A 9,934-nucleotide genomic window follows, 5' to 3' on the forward strand; every position below is an offset into this window, starting at 1 on the left:
CGGAAGTATCAGGAACTTGAAATAGAGCTGGTTTGTAAATTGTAGACAGGGGCCAGGGGATACCTCTAAATTATAGCACAATGGTGTCCTTATAAACTAGCTAGTACAACAATTTAACACGATAAGGACGATGAAACGAAACACATCCGGAGTATTCAGTTCCGGACTGAGGCCTATTTCGATCATTGAATCGACTTTAACCTTCGTTGAAATGCACTCTCAAGAGAAGAAAAATAACAGGATTTCACATGATACGATTCTTAAATCGTTAACTTTAGCTGCTGTATAAACATGATTCGGTCACTGGGGCACAGGTGGGATCCCATACCTGCTCAAGTCAACTCGTCGTCTCTCATGACGCGCTCGCCGGAGGCCCCGCCCCCGGTGCCGCCACCGCCGCCGCCGGAGCCAGCGGCTTCGTCTTCCTCCCGGAGGATCATCTGCATATCGTTGACGCGCGTCCGGACGACGTTGGTGATCATGACTGCGCGCGAAATCAGCGAAATCAGCGCCGGCGGCGGCGGTGGATTGCACGACTAGGGATACGGGGAGGAGGGGAGGGGATGGGGTGGCTTACTCGCGGCGGTGCCCAGGGTCCAGATCCACAGGATCTTGAGGCCGGGGCTCTTCTGGCTCCACCTGGTCACCATTGGAGCCGCGACGAACTTGAGCGCGGTGGTGGGCTGGAGGGAGCGGCGCGGATTTCAGGCAGATTTTCGGCCGGCTTGGAGGACGACGAAGTTAGCAAGGGCTTTGGGTTTTCTCAGAGTAACATTTCGCTTGTTTTATGAGGATTGTTTTGTAATATTCAGCTTCCAGAGGAGAAGTAAGGCCCTCCACTAGGCTGGTCACAATGGGCAAGAACATAAGCTAGTAACTTACACACTTCTCTAGACTATGTTACTACCTCTATAGTGGGTAGGAACATCTATGTAATATCATGCAACGATGTATTTATTAGGTTATAGACTCACTGTTTTTTGGAGTGTGTGATGTTCCGGTAACTTAGCTAGTTACCACAAGCACCTCTCTTTTCATTAAATATGTGCCATATAAGCAAAGTTGTATTGGAGTGTGTGATATTACTCCTAAGTTCCTCTCATTGTGAGCCGAGGGAGCTAGGTTGCGTACTGGCTGTGTACGAGAGGGGGAAAGAAAATGCGTCGTTCCACGGGTGGGGACAAAAGAGAGAGCAGTTCTTTTTTCCCAACGCAACCTCCTCTCCTTCTTTCCCATCCCGACCGGCGGCTAGGGTTCCCCGGCGCCGCCACAGCTACAGCCACCGGCGCCATCCCTGCTCGTCCAGCGCTGGCCACTGGAGAAGGTGGACGCCGTCTCCGTCTCCGTCGCCGTCTCCGTCGCCGCCTCCGACATCGACCTCAACCTCGACCGTGTCTGCGGCAGCGGCAAGGACCTCCGCCCGTAGGTCTCCTTCTCGTCAAGCGAGCGCTCGGGACGAGCAGGTACTTCTCTTCTCCGGCCTTTTGGCAGTTGGGATCCTCTCTCTTCTCGTCGTGCCTAGGGTTGTCATCATTGCCACCCCTCCCCATCCCAGGATCTCAATCTCGAGTGGGGGACAGACGCGGCCACGGGCAGCCGCCGGGGACGCCTCTGCATCGTCGGAGGCGGAATTAGGGGAGCAGCAGGCGGCGATTCTGGTGGTGGAAACATTGGGTGTCCTCGGCCAGTGCTGGTTGTCCTCGCTGGCAACCTCGCCGGCTCCAACCCGTCCGTAGGTATTGCTACTCCTTCTCGGTTGTTCTTTGATTTTCTGCGCAATCCATGCTTTAGTTTATGATTCTTGGTGTACGATGTGCTCTATCTACCTTTTTTTTTACCTATTTTGGTTGATGGTCGTTACATATGCAAAAGGAGAGGTGCAGCGTGGGGACTGGCTTACTAAGAAAAACAAATCTATATGAAGATTAATTGTAAGGATGTGATGCTTCAAGGACATGATGTGCATGATTAGGGTCTGGTGCTTTTAACTACAATCTGCGACTTATTTACTGACTCCTTTCCAGTTGTAATTTTTTATCTTCTGGTCTGGTGCTTTTATGTAAAACTTATTTACTGATTCCTTTCCAACTGTATTATTTATCTTGTGACATAGGCCGAGCTGGGGACGAGAGACATGACACATTCGTTTGCTACCGTTTCTCCACGTAATCTGATTCTCTGTAATGTTTGCCCAGACACTAAAAGGGTGCAGGTCGAGATGATGGTGCTGAGCACGGATGGGAATGGCGAGATGCGGATGTGCGTGCTGCAGCCCAGCAATTTTTCAGGCCAGGCAATTCAAGCTTGGTGAGGTTCGTTGCTGGATACGCAATGTCTCAATTGGGCAAGGTATTCGAAGCAGCCGTTTGCTCATTACTGTATTACTATTTACTAAAATGAACCCTGAGCCTGCACCCGAGTTACCTTAACTACTAAGGAGCTTTTTCTTAAGATGAACGCCATGGACTATTTCCGTAGAAGTACATGTTTATTAGCCATTTGTCTTGCTGTAGTCGAAAAGTTTCTAACATGCTTGCATATTTGCCCTGCAGGATTTGGCAATGAAATCTGATGATAGTGTTGTATCTCATGCTGCACATTTGATGGTTGGCATGCTAACTGGGAGTCTAGCTCACGTAACATCCAATGTATTTTTGCATAAACTTTTACATTTAGTTTTGCAATTGCAGTTACAGTCCCAGTGTGTAGATTATTAGATTCATTTAGGTTTAGATTTGATGTATGATGCTATATTCAATTGTCCTGTCTACTACTGTAGGAACCTTTTTGTGTTGGTTTGTCATCTCATATCAATATATCATCTTCGAAGTCTCATTCAGAACCTATAATAACTGTGAAACCACTGAGCAGGCTGTTCATATTCTGATCGATGATAATCTAGATCTTGGACTGCGCTAATATTTATATTTAATCTGTTTACTTGATCTCCTCTTGTTGATTCCATTTCGTCTTATTAGTTCACTGCTATGCTAGATTCTAATACACACTCATTGTTTCGTTTTGCACTTCTGCTTTTCAGGAGCGATCAGAATGAAGGTGAGGGGGTTGCAGAGGAGGAAATAAGAGGAGTAGAAAATTAAGGAGACGAATCCAAGGATCTGTGTATGTATATTAATTTCCTACTGCTAATTACGTACATTTGATAATACTTGTCGTAGCCGGCCGGGAAGTAACTAGAAATTAATGCAGACCGGAGGGGAGGACATGAGGCCCATATATGATGGCTCGTACTGGTAAAGCAAGTTGACAGGCAGCAACATGAGCACCAAAGGACATCATCACCATCCGAGTGCCCTAGCTGCTATCGCTTGCTGTGAGTATTTTTGCCCCAAGTGAGATTACGATATCATGCATCCTCTTTCCTATTTATTGCTAATATCAGCACAATGCTTTGGTCCTCTTCACGTTTTATTTGTTCTGCTTATATACCTTGCAATCATTATGATGGTAAGTAGCCAATGGTATAATGTTGCTTCTCTTACTATGCCATCAGCCAGTTTTGGACTTCTTAACTTTGTTGCCAAAGGTATATGTAGGCCTTAAATATACACATCATAGCAGAAGTATGGGATGTTCTGTTAGTTATTTGGTTTATGTCAAGCTATGTGTCGGCCTTCTCCTTCTGCTTCTTCCACAAGCATAAATTTTGCTTGCACATTATAATTACCAAATGCATAATTTTTCCTTGTAGGCTAAATTCTGTCAGGTTACTTAGATCTATTTGAAGTTACATTTCCATTATTTTTCCTGTTCCCACTAAAGCGGTTTCAAAGGAAATAGAGCGAATTGACCAACTTTTCTATACATATGCTGATAGCTCATCCAGCATGAAGTTACACTTGTCTGCGATTATTTTTTATGTATACTCAAGGTAGCCATCCTTCCATTTAGATATTCTACATATACTCTCCAATTAGGGATATCATGCTTGGTAAAAATAAGAGTTGTTTTATACGAATCATTGTAAATAGTAATTTAACAGTTTTCAATGCTTATGTAATCCCATTCATGAAAATGTATACTGTAGTTGATACATATAATTTCGATGCAGCTAAATGTTAGCTTCAAACAACTCCCATCATGCGAGCAGGTGTAAGAGACTTCTTGATTGGGTAGTTTAGGTTGAACTTTGGTGCAGAAGTAAGAATGTTAATTATGTTACCTCCTGTTCTTATGAGAAAATAGTTTTCGTGAGAATTATCCCTGTTATAAATACATCATTTCGTTTACTGATTTTAGGTCTGTTGTGGGTGTTAGAGGAGATAGATCGGGCAGAACTACAACCTGAGGTTGTGTAGGTTTAGGGATACCTCTTGCCAAGGTTACATTTTAGGTTTTGACGAAACACAAAAATATATACTCCCTCCGTCCCATAATATAAGATTTTTAGCACTACACTAGTGTCAAAAATGTTCTTATATTATGGGACAGAGGGAGTAATATTTAAATAAAGCCCAGTTCATCTGTGAAATAATTATGAATATCAATCCAATAAAGGTATGATGTACAGTGGCAATAACATTTTATAATTCTTTGGTAAGATCACTGAAAACTATTAAATTATGTTCTCTAATTTATTATAGTTAGCTTTGTTTCAGATTGGGTGTTAATAGAAACCATATCCATGTATTGATGGATTCACATTTCAAGGGAAACTACTGAAAACGAAAGGCGACATCTTTGATATTTTTTTTACTCATTATTCACAATGTGAACTTTGGGACTGTCTAAACGAAACTATGACATGATATGTTTCCTTTATTCTTGATTTGTTCAATTTCATACACCTGCTCTGCCCTAGGTTCAAACGACAAAATCTATAGCCTCACTCTGAAGGTCCAAGGAGGTGGAAGCACCAACCATGCCCTCAACAGAGCTGCTCCATTGGATTTCAATCCAAGGATGACATCCAAGAAAAGGTACCCAGCTTCTTTTATAGCTTTAACCATACTAGAGTAGATATATATGGTGCACTTGGCAAGGATATTATTGAGGAATTGCAAGATGATGGGCTGAATTTTGCATTGAAATTGTGAGGCGAGGCTCAGAAAGATACAATGGTTACTTGCGGCGACAACGACGGCGAAGACTGGACCGGGATCTGGGACGGTGGATGTATTGAGCTCGAGCTGAAGATCAGCCACTCCATCCACGACCAATGCTTCTTTTCCTTATTTTCATGGAGATGATTTCAGTACTCTTTATCCGTGTCATGTTAGAGCCAAGATGCATGTGCCACTCGTTCCATCAAGTGTCTAATGAACTTTCAGTTTTGTTCCTGGTTTATCTTGGCTTCTTGCTGCTTAATATGCCTATGATTCAATAACAATACCTACTATAAAAAAAGAAAATGGAAGGGGTGCTTCCTACCTGGCACCGCCCAACTTGCTCTCTTTGTTCAATATTGTGTCGAGTCCCCAAGGGAACATGGTGCTGTATAAACAATAGTGGAAAGCACAGGGCTCTTGAGAATTAGGATTTGTTGGTTTCAGTCGTTTCAAGTTTTACTCGTGAAAACCTTGAGATTAGTTTGTCTGTTGAGAACAATATAGGGTCAATATAAACTCTGGGATACATCTAAAAAAAGTTTGGAGATCATATTTTGTTTTTGCTATGTCACCAGCACCAGATGATCAAGTTTTTCTTTTTGTTGCTGAAAGGATTTTTTTTTGTTTTTTTTCTAAGGACGTGTCCAATGTGGTGCTACTTGCCTAGCGTGATTTTTGTTGGTTGCTGAGAAGAGTTCGACGCTGCTCAACATTTTTGCCTCAAAAATAAAAAGTCTGACGCCTACCAATTCTCCTACTGAGGCTCCTATGAACGGCCGATCGTCAATTTGAGGTAATTGGATGAAATGCAAATAAGCAGCTGACTTAGGAAGTGTAAGTACAATGATCTGGTAGGTAATTGGGCTGCTTAAATATTTCCTCTGATTAGTAGTTTAATTTACCAATAGGTACTGGCAGTAAAAGAAACTGACATCCAATCAGTCTCAGGGATTGAATGATTTAGTTACCACATTGTGTCAGTTAGTCTGCTCTTTGTTCCAACATGAATGATCTATATTACTTAATCATGTGTAATTTTCTTTCCTTTTGCTCTGTTGTAAGTGGATGTATAGTTTGCCAGCTTTCATCTCTGTTTAGATGGGTTTTAACCAAAGCTCCTGAGTACTCGCTTGCTTTGTTTTTTTAAGCAACTACAAATTGTATGGGCATTTGAAGTTGTAGCTTATAATTCTCGTGATGAGATTGCAGGATATTCGTGTTGAGGCTGCAAAGAAGAGGCACCGTGCCACCAAGAGTCTGTATGGTCTCGCTGTTCTACGCTATTGACGACCATACCACCGTCTATGCATAGAATCCATGTGCCGTGTTTCCTGTTTCTCCAAGGCCTTTTAATTCTGCCATATGATGTGAGGAAATATGCCTCTGCTTTATTATCTATATCATAGTTCATGTAACCTCTAAAGATCCAGTCCTTGAATGTGTTGTATTCGCACAACTGTCTTATTGTTTCAGTTAGAAACTTCTCTGAATGTGTTGCTTTTGCACAACTGTCTTATTATTTGAGTTAGAACTTGCATGTATCATACTTCATCTCCTTGTGCCATGAGTCTGATGGAATAACATCAAGTAATACACATAGGAAAGTGCAAGGGGCGCGTCCAACCTGGCACCGCCCAGCTTTCCCTCAGGCGGCGCGCCAAGGGCGCGCCCCAACCACTAGTGTAGGCCAAAAGTGGTGCCAAATTCACCTTTACTTCATTTGGCACCGGTGCTCTCCATTGCCCAAACGCTGCCATAAAATTTTTTCTGGGAACCGGAGCATCTACTTGCTTCGATAAACTAAGCCATAAACTAAGTCTGATGCTCAAGGGAAGAAGCGGCAGTGAGCAAGGGAAGAAGCGGCAGTGAGCCAGGAGCAAGACGCTGCTAGTGGGGCAACTGTTGCTGATATACACTTGTTTATATGGGTGGGTCTGACTCCCAATCGATGCCCAATTCTTCCACAGTGTGCGGGCGGTGCTAAATATATTTCATCTGGCATCATCGTCTGCGTGGCATACTTTTCAGAGTTGTGACATCGAACACATTGTGAAAGGCCTAAGAAGATAAAACATTGTAACAAGATCAGCTCCCGCTATGTCAGCTACACCCGGATTTGCAAATCCGACCCCTCAAACCCCGGCGGATGCGTCTAGTGACCGATCACGCCTCATACTTGGTGTTATGCATCCGAGTCTATCATATCTCATCCCTAAATCCATACAAATCATGCAAAAAAAAAATCATACGTACTACGAACACGCTAGCTAACTATGCTTCATCATCGGAAATGTCCACGACGTCGGTGCCGGGCGCCCGGTAGTTGGGCACGAAGGAGGGCTCCGGCTCCTCATCATGATCATCCATATATGCAAGCATCTTGTCGACTTCAGAGGGAACCGAGGATCACCTGCTGCTCTGCCTGCATATCCGCGTCCCTAGCGTCCCTCACATTCTCCTCCTCTTCTTCCTCCTCCTCCTCCACCGCCAAGTCCTCCTCTGAATCCCCGCGGCGATCCGGGGTTTGTGCCTTGCCCGGATCTACTCAAGGAGCTGTAGTCAGCGCTCCGACGTTAGATATTGGTAGCTCCCTACCCGGCGGTGTGGGGTCATGGCTACTAGTGGTGGCGGATGACGATTGAAAAGTGGCGGCGGCAGCGAAAGGGGGGAAATGTGGACGGGGTAGGGTTTCGGTGTCCGCGGTTAGCTTAAATGGCCGGACTAGGGCACTACGCAGCATGCCGGAGCAGCGCCATGCAGTGCCATCGGTCCATGGGAGGAGACAAGCTTCGGACTGCCGGGTTTTGGAGTATTATCATGTGGGACCCCATTGCCAGTCCAACATGGCCGACACGCCTAGACCTCCACATATCCGCCCCAGATTTGGGCTGGATATGAGGGGTGTCGGTCAGCCCAGGCGTTTGATGCCCATTTGAGACGCCCGTTTGGGTCGTCTGTTGGGTAACGTAGTAATTTCAAAAAAATTCCTACGCACACGCAAGATCATGGTGATGCATAGCAACGAGAGGGGAGAGTGTTGTCTACGTACCCTCGTAGACCGTAAGCAGAAGCGTTATGACAACGCGGTTGATGTAGTTGTACGTCTTCACGATCGAACGATCTTAGTACCGAAAGTACGGCACCTCCGCGGTCTGCACACGTTCGGCTCAATGATGTCCCACGAACTCATGATCCAGTAGAGTGTCGGGGGAGAGCTTCATCAGCACGACGGCGTGATGACGATGATGATGAAGCTACCGGCGCAGGGCTTCGCCTAAGCACTGCAACGATATGACCAAGGTGGATTATGGTGGACGGGGGCACTGCACACGGCTAAGAGATCAATGATCAATTTGTGTCTATGGGGTGCCCCCCTCCCCCGTATATAAACGAGTGGAGGAGGGGAAGAGGGCCGGCCTCCTAGGCACGCCCAAGGGGGGGGATTCCTACTCCCGGTGGGAGTAGGATTCGTCCTTCCCTAGTTGGAGTAGGGGAGGGAAGGAAAGGGGGGCCGGCCCCCTTCCCAATTAGGATTGGGCTTGGGGGGGGGAGCCCCCACCTTGGCCGCCTCCTCCTCCTTTCCACTATGGCCAATTAAGGCCCATTGACTCCCCGGGGGGTTCTGGTAACCCCCCGGTACTCCGACATATGCCCGAACTCTCTCGAAACCTTTCCGATGTCCAAACATAGTCATCCAATATATCGATCTTTATGTCTCGACCATTTTGAGACTCATCGTCATGTCTGTGATCATATTCGGGACTCCGAACTACCTTCGGTACAACAAAGCACATAAACTCATAATATCGATCGTCACTGAACGTTAAGCGTGCGGACCCTACGGGTTCGAGAACTATGTAGACATGATCGAGACACGTCTCCGGTCAATAACCAATAGCAGAACTTGGATGATCATATTGGCTCCCACATATTCTACGAAGATCTTTATAGGTCAAACCGCATAACAACATATGTTTCCCTTTGTCACCAGTATGTTACTTGCCCGAGATTCAAACCTCGGTATCTCAATACCTAGTTCAATCTCGTTACCGGCAAGTCTCTTTACTTGTTCCGTAATGCATCATCTCGCAGCTAACTCATTAGTCACATTGCTTGCAAGGCTTATAGTGATGTGCATTACCGAGAGGGCCCAGATATACCTCTCCGACAATTGGAGTGACAAATCCTAATCTCGATCTATGCCAACTCAACAAGTACCATCGGAGATGTTGGGGAACGTAGTAATTTAAAAAAAATCCTACGCACACGCAAGATCATGGTGATGCATAGCAACGAGAGGGGAGAGTGTTGTCCACGTACCCTCATAGACCATAAGTGGAAGCGTTATGACAACGCGGTTGATGTAGTCGCACGTCTTCACGATCGACTGATCCTTAGTACGGAACGCATGGCACCTCCGTGATCTGCACACATTCAGCTCGGCGACGTCCCATGAACTCACGACCCAATAGAGCTTCGAGGAGAGCTTCGTCAGCAGGACGACGTGATGACGGTGATGATGAAGCTACCGGCGCAGGGCTTCGCCTAAGCACTACGACGATATGACCGAGGTGCATTATGGTGGAGGGGGCACCACACACGGCTAAAAGATCAATGATCAACTTGTGTGTTTTTGGGATGCCCCCTTCCCCCGTATATAAAGGAGTGAGGAGGGGGAGGGTCGTCCCTCTACTATGGCGCGCCCTGGGAGTCCTACTCCCACCGGGAGTAGGATTCCCCCTTCCAAGTAGCAGGAGTAGGAGAGAAGGAAGGCAAAGAGAGAAGAGAAGGAAGGAGGGGGCGCCGCCCCTCCCCCTAGTCCAATTCAGACTAGGCCTTGGGGGGGCGCGCGGCTCCCCTAAAGC

The 9,934-nt window shown here is 46.0% G+C and overlaps 1 long non-coding RNA gene across 4 annotated transcripts; it reads left to right on the forward strand.

The window, feature by feature from the left end:
• The first annotated feature begins 1,139 nt into the window (after positions 1-1,139).
• LOC123046989 (uncharacterized) lies at positions 1,140-6,570 on the forward strand. Of its 4 annotated transcripts, none has more exons than XR_006422712.1 (9): positions 1,148-1,463; positions 1,556-1,736; positions 2,196-2,349; positions 2,553-2,648; positions 3,041-3,123; positions 3,211-3,334; positions 4,073-4,940; positions 5,707-5,862; positions 6,279-6,570. It is a non-coding gene; the product is annotated as an uncharacterized lncRNA (long non-coding RNA). The 4 variants fall into 4 exon arrangements; XR_006422710.1 differs by having other exon boundaries at positions 1,154-1,463; positions 4,823-4,940; XR_006422711.1 differs by having other exon boundaries at positions 1,140-1,463; positions 3,211-4,940; positions 5,070-5,862.
• Positions 6,571-9,934: the final 3,364 nt, after the last annotated feature.

Source organism: Triticum aestivum, chromosome 2B, assembly GCF_018294505.1.
Source record: "Triticum aestivum cultivar Chinese Spring chromosome 2B, IWGSC CS RefSeq v2.1, whole genome shotgun sequence".
NCBI classification, from domain to species: Eukaryota; Viridiplantae; Streptophyta; class Magnoliopsida; order Poales; family Poaceae; genus Triticum; species Triticum aestivum.